Here is a 25,328-nt window from a genome sequence, read left to right as displayed (position 1 = left end):
CTCCGAAGCTACAGTACATTTAATAAGTCATACCATTATTTGCAGCTTTTAACCTTGCTCTGCTTTTGGTTCCACCTGTCATTTTCGCGCTGTTTTCTGCTTCCTCTTTTTATGTCAACACCTCACAGCGAGGCTGTAGCAGGTGAAGGCAGAGTGGTTTTAATCTAATTTATGAATGTCTACGTTCACAAAGAAATGGCTTTCTGCCTACCTTCCCTTGTTGTAGGGCTGGCCGAGAAGGCATAACCTGTGTGTTCCTGCAAGGCGTAGGTAAAGTCATGGTAATTTCCCCTCAGTCGAAACCCCTCATGCTGTGCCTTAGCATCATATACAGTATAATTTATAAAAGTGTGTGCAAGGGCAAAATTGTTCCCTTAATAGATTCCAAAGATTCCAATTTCCATTCTGCCACACAAGAGTGAAAATCCACTCCTGCTCAGTTATCTGTATCTTTGCTTCATCCTCACACTGTATCAAAAATCAGGTTCAGGTGCAGGTTAAGAGCAGGCATTTTACCTCAGGAATAGAGAGGCTTATTAAATATCTCCACACAATTAACATCACCATATCAATAGGAATTATCATTATGTCCTGTCAATCAGAGGCTGGATTTTGCTTCAGGGAAACAAAACAATTTAAATTATAGTAAGCCTCCTCCTCCTCCTCTTCTTTTACATTCTTCCCTTAAAATTGGATAATTACGTGACTTTTCATTAGGCTCCTCAGAGCGTAATAAATCACGATATTCACCCTTTGACCTTGGTGATGAATGTCTCTGGCAAAAACATGTGACAAGCATGATTCTAATGAGAATAAAATACTGAATAACAGGGGAGTGTCTTATAGTGAAAGAACAAAGCAAGAAAGGGAGGGGGGGAGAAGAGAATGTTTTGTGGCCTGTGTTGTGGATTCAGTTTCCTAAAGCAGAACTTTAAAAAGGCAGGTATAAGTAGAAAAGCAAACATGTTGATTTAAGGAAGCTCTTTTTGTAGAGAAAAGAGCAATTGTCTTGATTTTAAGGCGAAAGGCAAGCAAGATACGATGGCATTGTTGTGTTTGAAAGGTCAAGTTAATATGATGCATTGTGATAGTATTTTGGACATTCAACACTTAAGGTTCTTCCACTCCGGTTTAAAAGCTACATTCACAGATAGGCACACAGTCAGGCAGGCAGATATATTTAAAGACTCTGAATTGGATTTTCCCCCCAACATCCGCTGTGCACATAGCATTATGTTCAGAATGCTTTTGGACTGGCTGTTTATTTGCACAAGTTGGTTGTCATCTTGCACTTTCTAGTGCAGGGTCAGCCAACATGGTGCTCTAAGTTGCTGGACCCTAGCTCCCATCAATATCGGCCGGCATGACTAATGGTCAGAGATGACGGGAGCTGCAATTCGGCCTCATCTGGAGGGGACCACGTTGGGTACCCCTGTTCTTGAGCAACTGTTCTAGAGCCACTTTTCTGCTCACAACAAGGCTGTAATATTGCAGTGGAAAGCCGAATGCTGTTGATGCCATATAACCTCTGTCTCAACGTATTGGCACGTCTAACAAACAGCCTGCCTGGATGCTCCTTGAGTGTCCTTTCACATGAAAAGCTCAGAATGGATTGGAACACCAGCCACCGATTCAGAAATCGGGAAGGGAATCCCTGCTCCCTGGTGCTCCATGGGGCCAAGGTGTCTTCGGCTCCCTCAATAGCTGTTGGAAAGGGGCCGGGCCCCCACAATGTTATGGGGATGAAGGAGGCTGAGCACAGCCCAAATTCAGTGGCTGGCTCCTCTTGAGCACAAGAAAGGAGGAGCTGCCGGTCTCCTTCAGACAATGCGGTGTTGCTTGATAACACCACACTGTATGGCATTTCCCTACTTGGGTGTTGCCACTGCAAATCATAAGCAATCAGATGTTTGTTGCATTGTAGACCTGCTCCGTATAGGCCACCAGAGGATTTCAGATCTTTCAAGATGCAATGGCTTGTGTTAAACAGCGAGCACAGATTAGCCCCTAGTGTAACCCCATTCATTTGGACAGAAGCTTTTATAAAAGGGAGAAGGGGGGACCACTTGAAGAGAAGTCCTGTATCTAGGGATGAATTGTTCCGCAGAAATTTAGCAGAATGTTCTCTCTATGTGGTGGTAAATCTTCATCAGTAGTAGCCACATTTAGGAATTATGACCCTCTTACACTGATGAGGAGTTACTCACTCAAGTAATCCCAGTTGAAGTCCCATTGGGACTTGACTGATAACACAGAGCGCGTGAAATATGTCTTCCCCACATTTACATTAGCATCATGGGCAATAATTTACCCTAATGGAATTTAAATGGTAAAGCAATCTTAAAGAGCACCATGCTAATAAGCAGGGGCAGTCTCTGTGCATATTGAAGAAGACTGGGACAAAACGCTTTGAGTCACAAGAGCTTTTAGACTCACCACTGACTTGCAGAGGACTTTCACACATGGCAGAGTTCAACTATTTGGAGAGGTGTTTGTACACCAGTGTGAATGTTCTTGATGAAGGGTAGGAAATGGAAGAATGTCCTGATGGCATAAAGGCTGATCTAGGGGCATTCTCTCTCTCTCTCTGTCTCACACACAAATTGCAGGGTCACATGTTAGTCACTAAACGGCAGGAATAGGTAACTTCCTGTGGGATCTCAAACATGTAGTAAAATTACATACATGGTTTTGAAATCGAAACTGCTTTGATCACCCTGATTGATGACCTGTCTCAGGAGGTGAGTAGGGTAATTGTAGCCTTATTGATGCTCCTTGATCGCTCAGTGGATTTTGGTACCATTTACTGTACCAGGGCTGGCTCTACGTAGACCCCCGGTGGCGCAGTGCACCAGGGCAGGGGGCTGGTAAGCTGGGCGCCGGCCTGCTAAGGAGAGCGCCGCGCGACAAAGCCGCGCGGAAACCAATTGCGCCCTGCGAGGGCGGGGCGGGCGGCGGAGCGATCTCTGCCCCTCAGCACCAGGGCGCGCGATTTGCTCAAGACAGCCCTGTACTGTACTATGGTATCCTGGTTTCATCTGGGCCATCTGAAGGAGATTGGGTTATGGGCTATTCTGTTTTTAGTGGTTTTCTAAAAGGTTGGTCTCAGAAGGTGGCAGGGAGAGACCACTGTCCTGCCCCATGGCCCTTGGAATATGGAGTTGGTTCCATCTTGCTTCCCATGCTTTACATGAAACCACTGGGTGATCATCTGGAGATCTGAGTGGATAGTACTTACCTGTTGCTTCCAAAATCTGATTCATCATCTGATCTCAGAGAAGTATTAGATATGACTGGAGGACACTTAAGAAGTTAATGGGGATAAACAAGCAGAAGAAGAGTCTCCAAAGAAGATTTGATAAGTTGTTGGTCAAGGGTTCTGGGATTCAGATGGAGTTACACTCCTTTTAAAGGATCACATGCACATTCTGAGGATGTCCCTTGACTGGGATGTGTTTCTTAGATATTCATATGGCTATGCAAGAAGTAACTTTTACCATTTTTTTGGCTGGTTGGACAGCATTTGTCTTTCAAAGTAAAGACAAAGCTAGCCTCAGTTATCCCTACCACAGTTAATTCCAGGCTTCATTATAAAGTAGTGTTCTGAAAATGACAATTGATCCATAATGCAGTGGCCAGAGTTTTAAACCAGAATCCATTATTCTGACTTGCAACACCTACATCGATTGCTCATTGTTTTCAGTCTCAATTAGAAGCGCCGATTCTAGCCTTTAGGGATTGAAGTGGCTTGAGCCAGGTTAACTCAGGAACCACCTGCTTTTGTATGAATCTGCCTGCTGGTTAGGCTCAGTGCCAGAAACTCTACTCTAAATCCCATCCTTCCATCAGACTAGGTGGGTAAATATCCACAGGGCCAGCCCACCCACGAGGCAAAGTGAGATGACTGCCTCAGGCAGCAGGGTCCCTAGGGGCAGCAGATTCCAGTATCTTTCATCCCTTCCCTGCCAAAAATGTATTGGCATCTGTGCTTACCTCCTCCAAGAAAGTAATTGCTCATGGAATCTCCAGGTTTCCAGACATTTGCTCAAAACCTTTCTATTTCAATGCACTTTTGCTCGAGATGTTTTTATTTCAGTGTGTTTTTAGTGCTTTAGTTTAGTCTTCCAATTTGCTGCCTCTACTCTTTAATCCAGATGCCTGCTTTTAATGTTGTCTTAGGAGTATTTTGCATTTTTGTGTTTATTTAATTGTCTGAATTTGGATTTCAACTTTTTCGTAAGGTGCGTTGTGCATTTTCCAGTAGAAAAGCAGGATAAAGAAGATGGTGATGATTAATAATAATAATGTCACTTGTAAGTATAAATCTAGCTTAGGTAAAATAGGTTGTCTTACTGAAGAACAACAATATCTCAGGAGGGGTTTTTATTTTCTGGCCTCTATGTACCAGGAGGCAAACAATCCGTGACTGAATTTTACTGGCAGTAGGTTACACCTCCCTCCTTCCCACATTGGCTCAATGCAAATTACATTATACTATCAGACTGGGTGGTGTTGGGAGCCATTCCCCCAGGTATCCATGAAAGGTGGAAGCAATCAATGAACCAGTCCAGATAGGGTTACTTCCATGATCTGCTCTGTAATTCATCATTATCCCCACTTGCTTTGATGACAAGTGAGCACAAATTCATTCATACAAAGATGTGACTCTTACACATTTTATTGTGGGTGACTTTACGCGGTATGAAATATGTTCACATGCCCAGAATGAAGTCAGATAGGTGGAAGGATTGCACTATGTGGGTAAGGGGCACATAGCTCAGGGGTAGAGTAGATGCCATCTTTTCAACAAAGTGTGGTCCTTTCTAACAAAAAGGTGGTTCTCTCCCCCAGGCAACTGTTTAGATGACTGCTTCCATTTCAGAATGGAGGAGGACATTAGCTAGCCTTCCCAAGGGCGTACCCACCACGGGGCAAGTTAGGGCAGCTGCCCTACTCTAGAAGCAGGGCTGGTGGGCAGAGGCGGAGCACAGCCCGGCAGAGCGCGGGTTCGCCATTCCCGCCGCGCCGCACCCTCCCTCCAGCTCCCCGGCGCGCCCTCAGGCAAGGCCAAGCGCGGCGGGGGACCAGGGAGCGCGGCGCGGTGGGCGGGAACGCCGAACTCGCGCTCCGCTGGGCTGGGCTCCGCCTCTGCCCACCAGCCCTGCTTCTAGGGAGGGGCACAGCCCGGCGGAGCGCGAGTTCGCCGTTCCCGCCCACTTTGTGGCCCCTCCCCTTCCGTGCCTTGGCCCCTCCCCTTGCCCCCCCCTAGTTTTGATCCTGGGTACGCCCATGAGCCTTCCTTGACAGTGACTGTGCTTTACAGGGCCATTGTGGTACCCTGCAGAAGTTGTTGTACTCTGACTCCCACCAGTCCCAGTGTAATGGTGCTGGTTGCTTCCTCACGAGTAATCTGCTCCAAACTCTGTGGCTGGTTTTTACAGAGTTTTATTATATACATATGTACAAGACAGAGCAACAAAAAGCATGACTGTTCTATCCCGAATCAGAATCCGGAAGCACCGCCCTTCGGGACTTTTGCCAACAGAACACGCTAGGTGTTCTGAATCTCCTCCTCTCTGCGTGCCTCTCCCCCCCCTCTCCGCTGTTGGGGTGATGGGGCTGGTGGAGAACTCTCCCCACTGGAACTGCCAAGCTGGGGTGCTGTCTCCTCTGGCACCTCCCCCTCCTGAGCGCTCTGGTCTGACCCTCCAACGCTTCCCTCTGGGAACCTTCCCCTCTCAGCATCCTCAAGGCTCTGCACCGCTTCCTGAGGGTCAGCACCGCCTTCTGCGGACTGCTCCGCCATCCCGGGCTCTTTCAGCATCGGAGAGCTCCTGTCCCCTCTTCCTGGACTCTCCGCTGACCCTTGGTGGTTCCCTGACACCCAGTTTGCATGGCCAATGGTCAGGCTTGCTGATGATGGGGCTGCCATTGCTGGGTACCTAGCACCCACTGCCTGAACCCAGCTGCCTATCCTAAAAGATAGGATAATCTTAAGCATGGCTGGCCCACTTGTGAGGCAAAGTGAGGCGATGGCATCAGGTAGCAGATCCACAGGGGCAGCAAATCTTGATGTAGTTCTTTATTGCCTCCTTGTTCCTGGTGTAGATCTTCATTCACTCCCTTCTCCCTGGCAGGAAGAGGGGTACTGCTTTGCAGTTCGCCCCAGGTGCCAAAATGTATTGGGTGAGCCCTAGGCTGTGGGAAACCCCATAAGAAAAGGCCTGTTGGATCAAAGGCCTGTCTTTTCCAGCATCCCACAGTGACAAAACAGATGACCCCCAAAATAAGTAAATAAGTAGGCAAGGAAGGCAATTGCTCTTTCTCACCATTGTTTCTCAGAAACGGTTATTCGGCAGCATCATGCCTCTGACTATGAGTTGCTGGTGAAGAACAGTGGGAGAGGTCTACTTCACTCATGCCCTGCTTGTGGTCTTCCCAAAGGGATTTGATTGGCCTCCATGGAAAAACAGGATGCTGGACTAGGAAGGCCATTGGTCTGGTCCAGCATTGTACAACCTCCCCACGAACAAAATCAGAAGGAATGCTCAATAAATAGTTGATGTTGCCTAACTTCTCCCAAATTTTTGCAAACGCTTCAGGATGAATGCTCAATAAACAGATAGTAAGGAAGAATCAGAGATACATTGTTACAAAGACACACATTTTTTTTAGAAATACTGTATTAGGTTAAGGTCTGGTTAACTACAGTAGCATATTGTGTAAGCATATACCGTAAGTTTTGGTTTTGTTCCATTTTGTTTTCTACATGGGTACTATTTCTTTTTCTTCTTTTTTGTGTCTTCTCTTACTCTGTGCACTTGTAATTACTATATTTTTCTGTCTATAAGACGTCCCCATGTATAAGATGCCCCCAATTTTGGGGGACTCAGATTTAAGAAAATGGGGGGAGGCACTATCCATATATATGACACCCCCTAATTTTTGACATTATTTTTAGGGGAAAAAACTAGTCTTATACACGGGAAAATACGGTATGTACTTTTTATCTTTTAATAAAGAATATAAAAAGACATGTACAGTAGAAGCATTTTCCTATTATTATTATTATTATTATTATTATTATTATTATTATTATTATTATTATTTCTTATCCACACCTCAGCATAAGGTCCCATGGTGGGTTACAACAATATATAACAAATTATTAAAATCATTAAGAATAAATAAATAAATAAATAAAACAAAACACATAATGAATAATATAGAAATATTAACAATAATAACAAATATTAACAATATTAACAAGAATAGGTTGGGATGCACTAATTGGGTTCTTAAAATAATCTCTCCCCACTCCTCTTTAATCAGCAATAGAAACGACACATTTTGGCAATCCCGAGCTATAACAAAATCACAACCTTGTGGGGTCTCCCCCTGTGGTCCAGTGTCCATCAGTCTCCCTAGACAGCTCTGGTGGGAGAGAATTGGTCCCCTGAAGTATCCTCTTGGTTTTCTTCACACTGGGATGTGTGTGTGTGTGTGTGTGTGTGTGTGTGTGTGTGTGTGTGTGTGTGTTAGAAACCCAGAGACTTGCCACTCAGGGCTGGAAGGCAGCACTGGGAATTGGAAGTGCCGTTCTACAAAAGTCGCTGACTTCAAAAGGCAGTGCCTTGGAGGGCTGAACCACTGTACCACTGTGCTGACTTGCATCGAGTCCCCCTCAAAGTTGGAAATACGGTGCAGTTGGGGGATGGCGGTGATTTAATGTACTTCCAAGCACTACAGGGCACTCTCCTTAAAGAAAACTGCTGTAAATTATTTGTAGCTAATTCCATTCTGGATGGAGGGCATGCTATGTTCCCCAGTACAAGAGTCTCGCTTGTATCTAATAATTGTTATATCTTCTCTGAAAATTTACTGCCGATGTCTCAATTTTAACAATTTAAATAACAAGCTTAACCAAGTGGAACTGGGCAAAGGCAGGCAGGCTCCCTTGATGAAAGCAGGACAACTCTTACGTCTGAGCCCATTTATACTTTGACATGAGCAGTGACACACAGAGATGAAATCTGTTTAAAGCGGCTGCTTTCTCAGCACAATGACAGATTCCGAGTGTAAAGAAAAACTGTTTCGCAAGAGGGCATACCTGTTAGCTTTAGTTAGGGAGGACGTGTTTCGGGGGTGGGGGGGGGAAGAGATGAGAAGCAGCAAAATTACGACAGGCGTGTGCAGGCCTGTGTGCAGGCATGCAAAACAGATGCCTGGTTCGGGAGCATGCAGGAGAAATATACTTTCCCAGGCCCCCCCCCCCAAAAAGCCTTAGAAACCTTTCATGGGCATTAGCTGGCTCAGTAAATAATACTCAGCTTAAGGATTTCAAAGGGAGGCTTTTCTTGCATGTATGGCTTTGCTCATGATGGAAAAGGGGAGATCCTAAGACTGCAATCCTATCCTCACTTCCCTGGGAATCAGTTCCATTGAACTGACTAAGGCTCACTTCTGGCTAGGTGTGTGTACAGGACTATATGTGTCTGATGCAAAGGAAGACCGAGATCCCATTTCTCAGCAGCTGCGTAGACCCGTTGCAAATGCATCTTCTAGGGAAGAGAAAAGCCAGAAATCTTTAAATTAGGACCATGGGTAGGTGCCTTAGTTACTGTAATGATGATGATGATGATGATGATGATACTTTATTATTTATACCCCTCCCATCTGGATGGGTTTCCCCAGCCACTCTGCGAGGCTCCGAACAGAGTATTAACAACACGATAAAGCATCAAACATTAAAACTTCCCTAAGCAGGGCTGCCTTCAGATGTCTTCTAAAAGTCAGATAGTTGTTTATTTCCTTTACATCTGATGGGAGGGCGGGGACCACTACTGAGAAGACCCTGTGCCTGGTTCCCTGCAACCTCACTTCTTGCAGTGAGGGAACCGCCAGAAGGCCATCGGAGCTGGACCTCAGTGTCTGGGCAGAACGATGGGGGTGGAGACGCTCCTTCAGGTATACTAGGCTGAGGCGTTTAGGACTTTAAAGGTCAGCACCAACACTTTGAATTGTGCCCGGAAACGTACTGGGAGCCAATGCAGTTTTTTCAGGACTAGTGTTATATGGTCTCGGTGGCCATTCCCAGTCACCAGTCTAGCTGCCACATACTGGATTAATTGTAGTTTCTGGGTCACCTTCAAAGTTGGCAGGGGCAGACCATCTCCCTGCAAAGGGGAAGAGAGAATAAACTTTCTATACCTCCATTAATCCAAGCGATGTTCTCCTCCAAATCACTGCATCCCCACACTTTCCCCTCCCTCAATCCTAATTCTGGAATGAGAAAATGGTGTGAGAAAATCCAGAAAGTGTGGGAAGGCAGTGATTTGGAGGAGAACGTCATGTGGACAACGGAGAATTAACAGAGGTGCTGAAAGTTTACATTAAATGACAGTATGGATGAGTGAGACCATTGGGGAAATGGAGATAGCTTTAGCAGTTAAGAGTTCAGTTCTTTGTTGTAACCCTTATTATGCTCCAAGTTCCTCACCGTGACTATAAATAGCATTAGCAATTCAATGAACTTTAAAGAAAACAGCCAAGCAGTAAACAAAAGATGTAAGACATACAGAGAAACTTTAAAATAAAAATAAAAATAGAGAGTTTATGAAAAGCAGAAGGACCTCAGAGACGAGAGGACCTGTAACTTTGATGATTGTGTAGGAGGGGATTTCAAACAAGTTTTTCTCCCATTTCACACCTGACAAAACTGTATACTCGGTCCCAAAAAGACAGGAAGTTAAATGTGTCTTTAGTACATCATCATTATCTTTTTAAATTCAAACAGCATTTGCTCTAAAAAGGTTTGTTTAAGGACCAAGCTAGGTTTGATATTTGATGCATCCTTGCATTTACCATGCAGGGTTGGGTTTTGTCCTGTCCTGGTTTTGTTTTGTTTTAAATGCCAGTTCTCAGTGGGAAAGGCTGACATGTAAGGGGATTAGACCAGTTAGGGTCAGATTGGCACCCATGCACAATTTCCTATGAATGAAAACACTAGTTCCAGCAGAGGGGATTTTCCTGAGGATCACAGGAGGCATTATACCCCCTTTTCATTCCTCTTACGTAGCAGCCCCTTCTGCAGTTGGTGCTCTTTGCATAAAAAACAACAACAACTGCATGGTAAATGTAAAGATGTGTTTAGCATCACTGTCTAGCATGGTCCTTATAAAAAACTGGGAGCACAGGAAACCTGGTCTCCTTTCATTCTAGCCATCCTAATAAGAAGAAATCAACATGTACAGAAACTTAATTGGAGAGCCAGTGTGGTGTAGTGGTTAAGAGCGGTAGACTCATAATCTGGGGAACTGGGTTCGCATCTCCGCTCCTCCACATGCAGCTGCTGGGTGACCTTGGGCTAGTCACACTTCTCTGAAGTCTCTCAGCCCCACTCACCTCACAGAGTGTTTGTTGTGGGGGAGGAAGGGAAAGGAGATTGTTTAGCTGCTTTGAGACTCCTTCGGGTAGTGATAAAGCAGGATATCAAATCCAAACTCTCTTCAACAGGCCAAAACCTACCTTGCTGAAACAAACTCTGCACTTTTTCCTATTTGCCTACAAGACAGTTCAGTGCTCTTGAACCTTTGACAAATGGTAGTCCATAGACTTTAGTTGCACCAAGGAAGCAAACCAAGGGTGTGGTCTGTGAGCAGAGTAGCCCACCCACCTGCTGAGCAGGGACGTAGCATGGGAGGTGCCAGGGGGGCCATGCCCCCAGGTGCACAATTTTTGTAGGGACATGAACCAGGCATCCCCATTTGAAAGATTAGCTTCAAATGACAAAGCACCACTGTACCACTTAATACTGCAAATACTGTGTGTGTGTGTGTGTGTGTGTGTGTCTGGGAGACAGGCTTTGCCCAAGGTCAAATTGATTCCAGGAAGTAGTTATCTTTGGCAGAGCTGAAAGCCCACCAGTTTTGCCAGCTGCCAGAGAAACTGTAACCATCTTGCCCACTTCAGGAAAGCAGCCGTAAGTACCTCGCAATACCCTAAGGCCCAGCTACCTAGAAGTAGAAGAAGAAAGGAAACGGTCATGACAGATGGCTGGTTGCATCCCCCAGGTAGTTCCCTTCTGTTGTGAAATAAAAGTGCACCCCTGTGTGTGCAGATCACAAAGAGATTAGCTTAAGGCAGAAGGGGCTGTGGTCTTAGAAGCTTTAGGGCCCACTCGATATGCTGTGTGAAGCAACCAGAAGCAAACACAATGTTAATCACAGGATGTCCTGCATCCCACCACAAAACCTCAATGCTCAGGAAAGGAAACAGACTGCAACTAGCATGCAGCAAATAGTCCCTGAAAATATGTTCTAACTCAAACTATGGGGAGCTGTCTTTATTCTGAAGTCGACCATTGGTCCATCTAGGTAAAGGTAAAGGGAACCCTGACCATTAGGTCCAGTCGCAGACGACTCTGGGGTTGCGGCGCTCATCTCACGCTATTGGCCGAGGGAGCCGGTGTACAGCTTCCAGATCATGTGGCCAGCATGATAAAGCCACTTCTGGCGAATCAGACCAGCACAGAGAAATGCCGTTTACCATTTACAGCTTGCACTCTTTTAAAAGAAAACATCATGAAAATGATGTTTAGATGGCATCTTACACCGGTCAAACTTGCAAAAATTAATAAGTCTAGTAATAAAAAATGTTGGAAGTGTAACATCAAAGAAGGAGACTATTACCACATGTGGTGGCTCTGTGAAAAGGTAAAAATCTATTGGGAACAAATATACAATGAACTAAAAAGATTGTTAAGATACACGTTCCCAAAAAGACCTGAAGAAATGCTACTAGGAATTTTAAGCAGAAGCATAAAGAAAGGAGATCACAAACTTTTCATGTACGCCACCACGGCCGCAAGGGTTATTCTAGCGCAAAAATGGAGAACAATGGAGGTGCCAACAATAGAAGACTGGAGAGAGAAGTTGATAGAATACTCAGAGCTAGCGAGGTTAACGGGGAGAATTAGAGACGAAAAAAAACAAAAGTTTCAAAAAGAATGGGAAAATTTATAATTTATAGGAAAGATTACTGTAAGATTTAGTAAAAGTAAGACCAAGGAGAAAACAAAATGGGGGGGGGGGGGAAAGGGAAAATCGGTAAATGGCCATTATAAAATGCAACAAGAGGGTATGTAACCAGGACGTAAATATACAGCCAAGAATAAAATGGATAAGGGTATCTGGTAAAACATATAGGGACGAAAATAATCGGATGGAAATAAAACCATAAGAGAGAGAGGGGGAGGTCAAATGGGGGAAGACAAGGTGAAGAAGGAAATGTGGATCAGGAAGGAAAATATTGCAATTTGAGATATAAACCCAGGTTGACGATTTGTATAAGATGATAACTTTATTTGAGGTATGTAAGCTGTAAAGGGATACCTGCGGATTACTTTTCTTTTTGGGTATGGTATTGCTTTCTCTTCCTTTTTTGGTGATTTGTTATTGTATATAAAATTAATAAAAAATTATATGAAAAAAAAAAGAGAAATGCCGTTTACCTTCCCGCCGGAGCGGTACCTATTTTGTGTGTGTGATTCATTTCTTTTATTTTCAATTATCTACTTGCACTTTGACGTGCTTTCCAACTGCTAGGTTGGCAGGAGCTGGAACCGAGCAATGGGAGCTCACCCCCGTCACAGGGATTCGGACCACCGACCTTCTGATCGGCAAGCCCTAGGCTCTGTGGTTTAACCCACAGTGCCACCCGTGTCCCCACTGATCCATCCAGTAATAATATAATATAATATAATAATATATTGAAAGCAGTGGGACTTACTTCTGAGTAAACATGATTGCTCATGTTGCTTGATTAAGGGTGAAGATTCTGTGCCCCTCCAGACATTCTTGGACTCCCATCATCCCATCAGTGTAGTCAGTGGTGAGGGATTATGGGAGTTGTAGTCCAATAACAACACCAGGAGAGCTATAGGTCCCTCAACCTTGTGCTTGAAACTACACTTAGGTTTGGAAGATGTGTATTAATATTTCATTCCTCCCTGTGGAATGTATTCCCATCAGATGTCAAGGAGATAAATAACTACACAACTTTTAGAAGGCATCTGAAGGCAGCCCTGTATCAGAAAGTTTTTTATGTTTGTCGTTTTATCATGTTTTTATATGTGCTGGAAGCCTGCCCACATGGGCATGTTGTTGTTGTTGTTGTTGTTGTTGTTGTTGTTGTTGTTGTTGTTGTTAAATGATTTTGTAGATCTTTGTACCTGTTTCTTTTTTAACCTAGGTTGTATGATTTTAACCCCATGAACTCATGAACAGCTTAACACCCCGAGAATAATGCCTAAAAACACACACAACTAGGTTTGAAATGCAAGCAGACATCCTTTTCATCTTTCCCCTTCCATTCAACATATGCCAGTGTTTGCTTTGCAAGATAATGTCAGATGCAGGACAGTTCACAAAGCACAAAAAGGGAGTTTACCTTTGTCATTATCAGAGCTAGCAGCTGCCAAGATGGTAGGCAGCAAATGGCACGAGCTGGACAAAATATTGTCCATTTTCAGCAAATACAATTTTAAGCAACCACAAGTGACGCTGATCTGCTACTGGCCCAATATTCCATTGTGCTTCCAGGACAAAGGCATCTCACTGTCTTGGAAGTTGTTCCCAGAGAGGCTGTTAACAGGAGTCCAGGATTCTAACCATTGTGTGGCACCTGGCGTCGACCAGCTTCTTCTAAACTTTTTTTTTTTTTTTTACTCAGCATTGTCTTAGCACAAACACTGCAGCACTGCACCTTCAGCCCAAACACCCAATCAGTGCATTTGATGATTGTATGCTGGGTTCAAAACACTTGAAACATCTCAGAGCACCTGACATCCTTTCAAGTTAGCTGCTATAAAGCGAACACAAACAGAGCAGGTTTCAGAGAGGCTGCGTCAATCAACGCTCAATCTCTATGTTCTCACAGACGTTCCTTATCCTGGCTGATTTATTTCATATTAAAAGGGCTGTCAATCTGTATCACAGGAACAGGTTTGGTGGAGGGGGGAGTTTGTGTGTGTGTGTGTGTGTGTGTGTGTGTGTGTGTGTGTGTGTGTGTGTTAAATGACAGTCCTTACTGTCTTCCAACCCTCTTTGGGGGTTCTTGAATTCTTTCCTTCCATGGGTATGGCATTAATGCTGGAGACCCACGCCCAGAATGAAACCTTGTGAAATGATAGAATCGTCCATTAAATGGATCACTTTGACCACCCAGCAATGGCACTGTCTTTCTTTCATGCAAAACAATGATCCCTTTTAGCTGAATATCCATATTGGCTTCCCCGAGTCCAAGTTGCACAGACTGTCACAGGCTTCATTAAGACTGAATTGTCATCATTATAGTCTGCTGCTTCTCCCATGAACATAAGGAGCTGCCTTCTACTGAGATAGACCTCAATAGAGGTCTATCTAGCTCATTCTGTCTAGCTCATTATTGTCTATAGCAGGGGTAGCCCTCATGGTGCCATCCAGGGGTTGTCAGACTTGTCAGTTTGCATTTCTTAGTGCAGAAAGAGAGCCAGTGTGGTGTAGTGGTTAAGAGCGGTAGACTCGTAATCTGGGAAGCCGGGTTCGCATCTCCGCTCCTCCACATGCAGCTGCTGGGTGACCTTGGGTTAGTCACACTTCTCTGAAGTCTCTCAGCCCCACTCACCTCACAGAGTGTTTGTTGTGGGGGAGGAAGGGAAAGGAGATTGTTAGCCGCTTTGAGACTCCTTTGGGTAGTGAGAAAGCGGGATATCAAATCCAAACTCTTCTTCTTCATCTGATGTGCAGAGATCTTTCCTATTCTAATCAATTCAAGAAGGTTCTGGAAGCTACTCTGTGTGAAAGAAACAAGCAGAAGGTTCCTGGTGTTTGGGTTATACCTTCAGAGAAGCTGAGTACAGCTGGTTTAAACTGGTTCTTTAAGTCAAGGTCATGCTGACTATAAAAGTAGGACCAGAAGGAGCCTGGGTTTCACCGTCTCTTTCTATCCCTTTTCCTTCTGGTGTGGTGTTCTGTATATAGCGTTAAGTTTAGTCTTATTATAAGTTATTGCAAGTTCAAGTTAAGCCTGCTGCAACTGGATTTCTTAGGGGCAGTGCCAATCCTGAATGTATTGGATTTGTGATCATTATGCTCATTTGCCTTCAGTAGCAGTAAAGCTCCGCTGGATGAAATACAATTGCCTCTGGTCTATTTTCTGGGAATTCTGCAACGTGTTTAAGTTTTTACTCTGCTAACTATACATTGGAATCTACTCTGGATCCATATTGAGTTTCATGACAAGACTAACAGCCCTAGACATCATGGCCAATGGCCAGAGATGAGGGTAGCTGGAGTCACCATCTGTAAAGCACCATGTTGGAGACCACTGACCGGCAGTGACTCTTCAGTGTCGTAATCTTGTTGCTGAGTGGGTTTTCCTGGGGGGAAACAGCAGAACAAGTGGAAGTGTGGGTGCTGTTTTCTTTCCCTTTCCTGAGAGCTGATAGAGCCATTGAGATTATTTTGTTGCGGGAAGATAAACACTTAGTGCCCTCCGGGATATCTTTATCTATTCATTTCTTTTCGGTTTATAAACTACTTCACAACCTAAAGTTGTGGTTTACAAGAAAATAAAACAAGATGGTGAAGACCTTCTGGGAAATGATATATAATGAAATTTTTAAAATGTTGAAATATACATTTATTTTTTAAAAAGCTAGAAGCCTTCGTATTAGGGTATAGTAGGCCGAGAAATACATAAACAGGATAAAACATTGTTTTTATATTCAACAACTGCAACGAGAATGTTATTAGCCCAAAGATGGAAACAAGAAGATTAACCAACAAAAGAAGAGTGGCAGATGAAATTACTGGACTATGACAAACTGGCAAAACTGACGGGAAAAATCCAGAACCAGCAGGATCAGACTTTTCTGAAAGACTGGAATAAAATTGTGTTATATTTGAAGGACAACTGTAAACAACTAGCATCGCTCGTAGGGCTACAAGAAGCTTTGTAAGGTCAAACTTATTAGTTATTACAGTTAATTTAGTATGTAAACAAGATTATGCTTAATAGCAATAAGATATATAAGAAAATGCAGCACATAGAGAATAGGTTTGAAAACCATCAATCATGGAGGGAGGAAGTCGTAGGCCCATGAAGTCAAATGTTTTATTTACTTTTGTACACTATGATGTTATGTAAGAAAGTATCTGTAAAAACCAATAAAAATTATTATAAAAAGGGGAAAAGAAAATGAAACAAGATAAAATACAAAAGATGACAAGCTCAGTTTACTGCAATAAAACCATTATCGCTTTTATGCTGCCTCCTTTTATGCTGCCTCTGACTCTGTTACTCCGGGTGAGGAGCAAGTCCTGTGCTTGACTTGGATCAGAATCTTGAGGAAGACCAGGAACAGGTGAACCCACCTGGTCTATTATAAAACAGGCCAGTGGCACTCTGTGAGGGGACGCATCTCACCTAGGTTTGCAGATCATGCTCGGGCTACTCAGATTCTGCTGGACAGCTCCCCTGCTAGTCCAAGCTTCCCGTGGCTGCTGGACAGCTCTCTGAATGTTCCAGCCTCAGTACTTACTCCTGCCACATAAGACCTCTTGCAATTCTAGCCTTGGAGGAGGAAATTCATTCTAACTTATATATTTTTTATCCCACAAGTATGGTGTATGGTGCCAAAGTGAGGGGTTGGCCAAATTTTGTCAAATTGGAAACTACCCAGCCATTCTTTTTGATATTCTTTCTAAAAGTTATGTTTTATTAAGATTTTGAATCATTGAATCATTCAAACAAAACAGTCACATTCGCGGATTCTGGGGTCACTCTTGAACCTGCCAAGTGGCACTCCTATTGACATGATAACATCTGTGGTTGGGCTTCCTTTAATATCATCCAGAGTTCATACTGCCTTGCTTTTACACTGGTTGAAATTGCAGCATATGCCAGATACGAGTTTGCCCCCCAAATGCTTTCTGGTTCAGTTTCTAATAACATCTGAAGAAAGCAAGACTAATAAATAGGAAGCTCTTATAATTTAGTATGGGCTGATTCCAGAGGAGTGATACGCCTGTGAAATGTCTTTTATGCCTTTGCGGCCAGGGAGAAGTGTATTCTATTGTTCACTGTATGATTCCCCTAGGGATAGACTTTTGAATGGGATTCTTCAGATGATTTCCATTTCGAAAAGTAGGGAGGACATAGTAACATAAGAAGAGCCTGCTGGATCAGGCCAAAGGCCCATCTGGTTCAGCATCCTGTTCTCACAGTGGCCAGCCAGATGCCCGTGGGAAACATGGAAGCAGGATCTCAGCACAAGAGCCCTCTCCCCTCCTGTCTTTTCCAGCAACTGGTATTCAGAGGGACAATGACTCTGATAGAGGTTGAAAATCTGTTATTTACTGGTCAATAGGGATAGATATAAGGTTCCTGTGCCTGCTCTAGCAGCCCAATTGATCAGAGAGCTGTGCTGGCTGGGGCTAATGGGTTTGTAGTCCAAAATGTTTGGAGTGTGCCAGGCTGGGGAAAGTTGCTCTATCTTGTTTAGATCAGGGTTTCCCAAACTTGGGTCTCGAGCTGTTTTTGGACTACAATTCCCATCATCCCTGATCATTGGTCCTGTTAGCTAGGGATGATGGAAGTTGTAGTCCAAAACCAGCTGGCGACACATGCAGAAGAGATTAGTGAACATTTGCAGTTTGAATGGACATTCTGGATGATACAGGCATTACATTAACATTGCAAAAGCAAAGGAAATAGCGCACACTTTGAGCCGTGTGTGTGTGTATGTAAATGCCATTTGACCATGTCAGCACTTTAAAAAAAGGAGCAGATTCATTAATGAATGGCTAGCCCACAGTCCACCCTGATCACAGATGCAATTGCCTTCCTTCCTCTGACCTGTTCTAAAGCCAGCACTCCTGGTGGGAAGGGAGGCAATGCTCCTTCAAGAGCTCAGAATCTGTAATAGAACACTGTGTGAACTAGCAATGTATGCAGACATATTTGCACAAAGAAGCCACCCACATCTGATTCAATTATCTGTGCAACTCATTGGTGTGGTGCCATGAAATGTTACCAAGTGTCCTTGCTTTTCCTGCATGCAATATTTTTATAGGTACAAAACCTAAGAACCTCTGCTTAATCAGGTTCCTATTTATGTTTCTAATTCAAAATGCACATGGCCTGAAATCATAGTAATAATATATGCTAGTACTAGCAGGCACTCCTAACTGTTCCGGCAAGATGTATTATCCACCTATCTAAAGACAGAAAGGGTGGCAACAGTTTATATTCAGGATATAATCATGGTGGCCATTTCTAATTCCTCCCCAATTTCTGTGGAATTTCCTGCAATGACATTTTCCACAACGAACTTGGTTTTTCAAGTACATGTAATATGGTGCGCCATAGGAATTCAACCGCAATTTAGCATTCATTAATCTCTACTTATTGTAACGCGGAACTGCAGACATTTTATTGCAACCAATTACAAAAGTGTGACTTTTTAAAAACAACACTTTTTATATAAAAATGTGATTAAAAATCTCCTATAAATAAATTAGGGTCAGTAAGTTAAATATTGTATGAAAATGTTCATTGATTATGGTATTTTGATTCCATACCAACATCTAGGCATGGTTCTACATATTTAACTCATTGGAAACTCAGAAACCAATAGTTTATAAGCTCTGCCACCTTTGGAAGTTGAATAGAGGTTTTGCTGCCTTTGGGGGAAATCTCCCACAGCAGTTTATCTGCCATGGAATCCCTGAACATTGCAAAGGATTCTGGGATGTTGTCTAAGATGCAGACCCCATTCAGGGAGGACTCTGGCTAGACTTGTTAGACACTGGCATTGCCCTATGTAAATTGAGAGTGTGCTCTAGAACGCACCTAGCTCTCCTTGGTAGCAAACTCATCATATGGCAACCCGACACTGCTTTCCTAGTGTGACAGATCACTGCTGATCATGTTTGTGGTCAAGCCCTCCAGAGAAGGAGCCACATCAGCATGAATAAACTAGCTATGAAATTCAAGGAAGAGCTAAAAGCTCTGCTTGGAGTCAGTAGTGTCAACCTCTCACTCCTTCAGCCTGTACTTTCCATGTTGTTGTTACCATGGTCTGATAGATAATTCATTTATATGCAATAGGGAAAATGACTTTGCTTCATGCATCACATTCATAAATGTATCAAAAAGGACTCATTTCTCCCCCTTCAAAATGCTGTTGGTGCTTTTGAAGGAAAGAGGGGGGGGGGGAGAACACACACTCTCTCTTCTCTCTCTCTCTCTCTCTCTCTCAAAAAAAAAAAAAAAATCAGCCTAGGCTTTCTCTTCTTCTGATACAATTTTCCCTGTGATGTAACTGAGTGATTTTGCAGCAGAAAGCTCCCAGAATTAAACCTGAACTTTCCAAATAGCTTCCTAATAACCATTGCCCAAATCAATGGGGCTCCATGAATATTTTGACACAGTTTAAATGGGTTTGTATCCTCACCATTGAGATCTGGTGATTTAGCCTGTCAGGTTGCAAATGTGGAAATATCACCTCTCGCTGAGCAAAGTCCAATATCTCATTAGAAATGAAAATAGAAGAGAAGGGAAGCACAAATGCTGTCAGTGACAGTGAGGAAAGAAATTAAACCTCCGGAGGCCTGTATATCTTATACAAAAGATTATGCACTGCCAGGCTGTATAAATCATGCCAAGACTCTGGGGCTGCAATGGTCTAGAAAATAAAAAACCATAAAAGTGTCATATTGAAATACAGTCACTGAGAATTCTTTTATGATGAGCCTAAATTCGCCTGACATTCTCACAAATTCAGCGGCCGGCTTGGATTGTTTATACCCAGACTTTCACTGTCAGTCACGAAGTCCCAGTTTCCACAGCAAATTATTCTAAACAGGGCTTATTATCAAGGCATAAAAAAAGTTAAAACACAGATGGCTGGAGAGTTCCTGTTTAATTTAAATGCCCCGTGGCCCACGTCAGCACGAGTCTGTCTCGTCCTAGATTTACTGTCGATAAATTGGCTGCACTTATTAGAAAGCAAGAGTTCAAAGATGATCGGCTGGGAGTATTTCTGACAGAATTAGCGTGAGGGAGCGCATCCCGGCCTCGCCGTTGTGTTCTGAAATGCAAATAAAGCCAACAGGAGACGTACGACAAGGAGCGATCATTTCTATGTTTTGTATTTAGAAGTCACAATTCAGTCAAAGTTTGAGCACCGACGGAGATCCATTGATTCAGTGGTAGAGCTAAGCACATACTTAAGGCTGCAATCCCATAATAATTTACCTGGGAGTAAGTCCTCTACTCGGACATTCATAGGATTGCACTGCACACCTCTCCCATGGAACTCAATAGGACTTAGAAGTGCTTAAAACCTTTCTAGGTCCATGGGCACATTTTGACCTTTTTGACAAGTTCTGTGGGAGGGTGCCACTCTCTCTGGTCTCTTGCCCCCCCTTCCCTGGATTTTACATCATCCCTCCTTACACTCCCACCCACACTTTGCTTTTCCTAGCGATCTGGTGCAGGGGAATTAATTTGGGCCTTGAAATGTACATAAAGATGAAAGAGGAGGTGAGAAATAGCGCCACTTTCCCAACTGCTTCCTTCAGTTCTATGTACTTTGCACAGGATGAAGGATAACCACTATCACCACCTCAATACCGAGGGGGGGGGCAATGAATTGGGGGGGGAACTAACAGGTTTTCTGGGCACAAGGGGAAGATTTCAGGAGTGCCAGAATACCTGCACTACATTAATAATAATAATAATAATAATAATAATAATAATAATAATAATAATAATAATAATTTCTAACCCTTAATATTGTCCACGGCTAAGGAATCTCATGCGTTATTATGATAGAGCAGACTCTGCAAAAATGCATAAGCATACAAATAAATAAATAAATATAAGGGGAAATAACCCTTATTAATGATAACTCTGCTAATGGATAATAATGCAGCATGGGGTGTGGACTTTGGTGCTGAAAGGTTGAGTCCCTGTTCAGTTGTGAGCCCATTTAGTTACCTCAAGCAAGCCACTGTCTGCTCATCTGTAAATGGGCTAATGAGAATCTATCTGAAAATAAGGTTTTCCTTTTAGACACAGCGGCCAAGTAACATGAAATCCCCTCTTTTACACAACTATTAAAGGTCTGGAAACCCTGTCCCAGGGGCCAGCAAACTTTTTCAGCAGGGGGCTGGTCCACTGTCCCTCAGACCTTGTGGTAGGCTAGACTATATATGGGGGGGGGGGATGAACGAATTCCTATGGCCCACAAATAACCCAGAGATGTATTATAAATAAAAGTACACAGTCTACTCATGTAAAAACACCAGGTAGGCCCCACAAATAACCCAGAAATGCATTTTAAATAAAAGGACACATTCTACTCATGTAAAAACATGCTGATTCCCGGACCCTCTGCGGGCCAGATTTAGAAGGAGATTGGGCCGGATCCGGCCCCTGGGCCTTAGTTTGCCTACCCATCCTCTTTCTCTCTTTTTTAACCTGGCCCATCTACTTTCAGAGCTTCTGTGTTTTGATGCAGAAGAATTAAAAAAGTTGAAGCTTCCTCCATTACACGTCTATTGCATTTCTTCATCATGCAGCTGCTAGAAAATGGCCATCTTATTGTAACAAGGGCTAACTGGCATGAGTTACTGGAAATGCTGTAATGGCAACAGCACGAAGAGCCACCATTGGCAAGACAAAAGCAAACCTACAGATCTGAATTCTGGAATTCTGTGCTTCACTTGGACCATTTGAAGTGCACCACTAAATTTCTCTTCATTTCAGATAAGCAGCTGAACAGACATTGAAGTTAACTTTAGGGAGGAGGGGCAGATCTGTCAGAAGAATCCCAAATGATGGGCAGGTGAGCAAGTCTTGGTAACACATGTTCTATGTCATCATAGCTGCCAAGTTTTCCCTTTTCTCGCGAGGAAGCCTATTCAGCATAAGGGAAAATCCCTGTAAAAAAGGGATAACTTGGCAGCTATGTATGTCATCTGTGCAAAGGAAGCTCAAAACGGGTAAGCCCATTTTGTAGGGAAGCTGTGGCCCCCCCAGATGTTGTGGAACCACAACTCCCATAATCCCTGGCCATTATCCATGCTGGCTGGTACTAATGAGAGCTGGAGTCAAATATCAAGATGGGCATAGCTTGCTCACCTTTCCAGCAGGGAGAGATATTGCTCTCTTCCCCTATGTTCCTTCCTGCCCCACAGAGCTATGTGTGAAAAGGAGTTTGTTTCTGTAATCAAGACAAAAATTGATTTTTGAAGTATGCTTGTGCTACCTTTTCGATGGTCAGCACGTGATAGTACTGAGACATGACAAATCTATTGGATATTTATAGGTACAACTTCTTTTTTTCCTTTTCAGAAAATACTCTTTATTTGAGAAATAATAATTTTACAAAACATTAAATGCCAATTCAGATAAATACAATCCGTTATATACAACATGTAAAAAAGAAAATATATATATAATAACAACATAAACATAGGAAGAAAAGAGGAAAAAAAGGAGTCTGGCAGATGTGGTTGCATACATTACTAGACACCTGAATTTTTCCTCGATATCTTCACTTAACATTCCTAATAAGAAAATTTCGGGGGGGGGGGGGGGGTTCTTAAAAGAGTATTTCAATATTTTCTTCATTTCTGCATAAATCTTTCCCCAAATTTTCTTGATTATTTTGCAATGCCACCAAATATGTATGTACGAGCGAGCCCACCTCCTCATGGCACCTCCGACAAGAATTATCATTCCCTTTGTATATTTTTGCCAATTTCGCCGGGGTCAGATGCCATCTATATTGCATTTTTAGAATGTTTCCTCTTAAATCATAAATATAGGTACAACTTCTGCTTTGCAAGACAAATGTGGAATATAATACACAGGAAGATTTCCCCCCACTTTTTCCTTAGCGATACAGCTCCTCAATATGTGTAATGAGGCAGGCTCTCTGGAACATGGTTTTCCAACAGTACTTCTCACCCTGATGGGTTAGAATAACATTATTACATGAAAATATCTTTGGACCCCTGAAGATGACATCAATACAAGCAGTAAGTCAGGGAGGGAAAGATCATTTCATCATCTGAAGCTGTTTCTGGGCAAATCAAGATATACTGAGTTGGATGGCAAGAGGCAAATGTCAAAGTTTGGCACTTTTTCCCAGAGCGCCACTTCTCTCAAAGCAGCAGGTGGGGCTGCTATTTACCATAGTAAAAAAGAAAAGAAAGGAAGGAATTATGAGCGAACCAAGAAACAAATTACTGTACATCTAATCGGATCCTCAGTACCAATTATTTCAATGGGATACAGCTTATGTTCATTTTTAAAAACCCCATTGTGGGAAGGTCCCTACCTAAGGGGCAGAGCATCTGCTTTGTATGCAGACAGCCTCGGGTGTTATTTCTAGCATCCCAGATGGGGTTGGGAATGTCCTCTGTCTGAAACCCTGAACAGCTGCTGCCAGCCAGTGTAGTCATGTCACTGATGGAGCACAAACATCTGCAAAGCGGAAGTAATTTTATGGATAGGATTGTAAAAGGGGTCAGCCAGGCAGCTGAGATTGTGGCTTTTTCTCTGGCAAAGGATACTCTCTTAGGCATGTTGGATCTGAGCTGTTTAGTCTTCTGGCAGGTGGCACCTGAAATATATTGCAAAATCCCCACCCTGGGTTTTGACTCAGATGAGTTTTTTTTTCCTAAGCCAAAAATTTGGGATGGGGGTGTTGCAATAAATTCAGACGTTGAAGATTTTAGCTAGAGGCTTCTCACTTCCCAACTTGAACCCCACCGTTAAACTACCGGCCAATGAAGCAATAATGCATGATTTGAAAACTAGTCATTTGGCAATGTCAAGAGTTCAAACAATTTAGTGATAACAGCTTTTTTGAATCTGAATAATAACCACAGAAGAAGTGAAATGGAAACCTTCATTTAGTCCAACCAGGAGCAAAAAAGAAATATTTATTGAGTCTAACTAGGATGTTGCATGCAACTTTCTGAGCGGCACAGAACGGTAGCTAAGGATCAGAATTTGAGAGTTAAAAAATGTTGGACAAATATGAATTGAGAAATATGCTGCTTGCACTAGATTACTGTAACACTTTTGGACCATATAGGTGAAACTCAGAAAATTAGAATATCGTCGAAAAGTGCATTTATTTCAGTAATGCAACTTATTATTTTTTATTTTTCTTTTAATTTTTACAAATGCTTTCTTTTGGAAATTCCACAGTAATAAAACAAATAGTTACAATAATACAAAAATAAACATCGCTATTACATTTCATTAATTACATTCCATTTTTAATTGACCCGACTAACGACAAATAATTACAATTACAACAAATAAAGGCTTGACATACCTTCCTTTGCATGCCATGCATCTATCTCATACATTGGTTTCATCTTTGAAATAAACGCGCATTTCGGCGATATTCTAATTTTCTGAGTTTCGCCTGTAGGAGCATCACTTTAAAGTACCTATGGAGCATCTTAGCCCAAACCTTTCACTCTCATTTGTTTGTAAAGTTTGTGCACTTTGCCAACGTATTGCAATTCATTTTATTGACGAACTCAACCACAGGCCTCCAATTGATCCAGGTGTAAAGAATGGACTGTGTGTGACAATCTTGTATTGGCAGGGAAACAGTCTACTTAGTCTTGGCCATCTGTATCTTCCTTTCTTTACATTGCTCTCTGCCAGGCCTGACAGTGCCTGTTTTCTCCTCCTCTCTTTCCTGATGAGGTGCACCATGTTGGGGTTATAATAAGAGTGCAGACAATGTGCTGCTGCGGTTGTTTGCTGTTGTGTTTTGCATCTATAAAATTAAATATTTACTTGGTACTCCAGAGGTGCCTGGTGCATTCCAGACTCATAAAAAAAGGACAGGATACTGCCCTGAGGAGATTATAGTGTTAAGCACTTATTCACATTTATTATTCATCTTACAGTATCAGGTTTGTTGTCCTTTTACTTTTATGTAAGTTATGTATTATTTGTGTGTGTGTGTGTGTGTGTGTGTGTGTGTGTGTGTGCCTTCATGAAAAATACATTTTGAAATGATATACAATGAAAGAAATAATAGACAGATTCAGCTAGGAATATTTACATTCATAATATCTGCCCCTCACTAACACACGCAAAAAGAGCAGGTGCTCCACTTATAACTTACTGCTTTCAGTTGATACCTTGAAGTAATTTTTTTCCTTCCGTGTATGTTATGAAAATGGATGCATGTCAATGATTTTATGGAAATGTCTCACGGTTGGGGAACCTCTGGCCTACAA

The sequence above is a fragment of the Zootoca vivipara genome, chromosome 12, assembly GCF_963506605.1.
Source record: "Zootoca vivipara chromosome 12, rZooViv1.1, whole genome shotgun sequence".
NCBI classification, from domain to species: Eukaryota; Metazoa; Chordata; class Lepidosauria; order Squamata; family Lacertidae; genus Zootoca; species Zootoca vivipara.
Note: the sequence above shows the minus strand (reverse complement) of the source record.